This window comes from Sinocyclocheilus rhinocerous, unplaced genomic scaffold, assembly GCF_001515625.1.
Source record: "Sinocyclocheilus rhinocerous isolate Xijiao unplaced genomic scaffold, SAMN03320098_v1.1 scaffold964, whole genome shotgun sequence".
NCBI lineage: Eukaryota > Metazoa > Chordata > Actinopteri > Cypriniformes > Cyprinidae > Sinocyclocheilus > Sinocyclocheilus rhinocerous.
Window position 1 is genome coordinate 332,604 of NW_015655397.1, and position 2,657 is coordinate 335,260.

The 2,657-nt window shown below is 42.2% G+C and overlaps 1 long non-coding RNA gene across 1 annotated transcript in view; it reads right to left on the bottom strand.

Moving 5' to 3' along the window:
- Positions 1–2,657, bottom strand: part of LOC107718066 (uncharacterized) — a 16,327-nt gene that overhangs the window by 8,558 nt on the left and 5,112 nt on the right. The window contains exon 2 of the long non-coding RNA XR_001637378.1: positions 770–773. This is a non-coding gene — a long non-coding RNA (uncharacterized LOC107718066). The remainder of the gene's footprint in view (positions 1–769; positions 774–2,657) is intronic.

Consider the following 2,657-nt stretch of genomic DNA (forward strand, 5'->3'; position numbering starts at 1 on the left):
TTTTTTTTTTGAATGATTCATTGTTGCTTTCCAAAATATACTTGAAGACACAAATACACAATTTGCACTATAGTGGAATATTGGGGAAAAAATTAATACAAATACACCAGGATTTACATTCACTGACACAAAAATGTATTGTTGAAATACAAATTAATAAGTGAATGTGTAGAATTGTATAATTACAAATTAATAGATTATGATCCACAAATGAATTTAAAGAGATGAACACAAATTAAACATATTGACAAATAAATAGAATGAGATCCACAAATACATCTTAGAGTTTCACAAACATGAATTCAATTAACAAAAAATAAAGTGAGATTTGCAAATAAAAAATATTCACAAATAACATTTTATGTCACAAACAAAACCTTGCCTGACATTCATCTGTGAATCGCATCCTGTATAATTTGTTGATCGCTGCATGCATTTGTGGATTTTGAAACATTTCTAGTGTCAAGACGCTGACAATCCACAAATGCGTGGACTCCACCCACCTAAGATGGCGGTTCTCCAAGTATTTCAGGCCAAACTTCTGCATGACTTGGACGAGTCTGGCCGAGATCCCAATGCTTTTAAGGTGCTGCGCACAGCGCCAGACCTGGGCCTGCACGCTACCAAGGTGACAGCGCAGGCTATCGGCAAGGCCATGGCCAACTTGGTGGTGCTGGAGCGCCACATGTGGTTGAACTTGACGGAGATCAGGGGTTAATTATTTCCTTGTAGCTGGCCAGTCAATCCTAGAACTGTGCCGACGTGGGACTTATCTATAGTCTTACGGGCCCTCCTTTTGAGCCGCTTCAAACGGCTGACCTGCGGCCCATGTCACTCAAGACTGCCCTCTTGTTGGCCTTAGCATCGGTCAAACAGGTTGGTGACTTGCAAGCGCTCTCTGTCAGTGCTTCCTGTCTGGAGTTTGGGCCCAACGACTGTAAAGTCATTCTCAAACCGAAATGCGGTTATATGCCTAAGGTGCTCTCAACTCCGTTTAGTGCTCAGGTCATTACCCTGTTAGCACTCCAAGTGGCAGACAGTGAGCAGGGTCCCAACCCACTTAGGGTATACGTCAAGCACTCTGACTTGTTCAGACAGTCAGAGCAGCCCTTTGTATACTTCGGAGGCTGCTCAAAGGGGCTATCTTGCTGGACAGTAGATGCTAGTTGCTGGACATTTAAAGGCTATCTTGCTGGACAATAGATGCTATCGCCCTGGCCTATGCTGTGGCTGGCTTGCAATACCCCATAGGTGTGAGGTCCCATTGCACCAGAGTAATGGCCTCTTCCTGGGCGTGGTCCAGTGGGATGTCTATTGGTGAGATTTGCGTGGCTGCCAGCTGGTCGTCGCCGTCCACTTATAGTAGATTTTACAATTTGGATGTCCCCACTTTGTAATCGTGGATCCTATCTGCTTAATCTACCTCCTTCCCCTCTTTAAATGGAAGGTTGATATTAGATATACCTCAGATTAGTGGCTCAGGTCTCCTCTATAGCTCACGCTATGGAGCCCTCAATATAGTGCAACTGAGTTGGGCTTGTAAAGCAGGCTTCGTTCTGCATCTGAGCATAGCACGGCACTGTTGGATCCGGTTACTAATGCAACCTGATTCGCTGAGATAAGGGAACGAGTGTTGCATAGCTTGCCGCGCTATAAGCTGCACTCAAATCGATGAATGACGCTTCAGTCGAATTGATTCTGATATGGAGCTCTGAGCTGGCATATATAGCCACCGGCTCCTCCCCTTTTGGTGGGTAAAAGCGCCACTGGTTTGCAGTGTTGGGAGTAACGCATTACAAAAGTAATAATATTACAGTAGTATATTACTTTTTGCTGTAACGCAGTAATATAGCGCATTACTAATAAAGTTTGGGTAATATTATTACTCGTTACAATCTCAGTAACGCAAGTTACAACAACATATTTTAACTCAAAATTAAGTGGTGAATTTACCAACACCGCAAAAAGCACCAGAGAAAAAATTCCGCAGGTAAAATAGTTTGTCTATTTCCTGTTGCTGGAATTAGATGGTTGAGATGACTGCAGAGACGGATTCTACATTTGTGAGATGGACACCCTCCTGCTATTTTCAGTTCATCGGAGAAAAGGATAAGAATGCATAGTCAAGTGCAATATGTGTGACACCAAACTCTCAACATCGAGAAATAGCACAAGTAAAACCTGGAAACACTGGACTGGTGCCACTAACACTAAGCTATCGTAGAGCTGCGGGGTCGGAGAAGAGGAAAAAAAATGGCGGCGGACGAGCGCAGACAAGCAACAAAAATTACGTTTAACTAAAAATAACAAAATCTGTTTTTATTAAATCATAGTCTATATGACTATCACTGGACTGGTGCCACTAACACTAAGCTATCGTAGAGCTGCGGGGTCGGAGAAGAGGAAAAAAAATGGCGGCGGACGAGCGCAGACAAGCAACAAAAATTACGTTTAACTAAAAATAACAAAATCTGTTTTTATTAAGTCATAGTATATATATAAAATGAATGAATATGTGAAATATTTGACTTAAATAGGCTAATTAACAGATTAACAAAACGAAAGGAAAAGACTGAGAGATATGATGCTGAGTTTGATTCACAGGCTATTTGTGTAGCGCGGTGCTCTACGAAAGACCACAGAAAAGAAACCGAGAT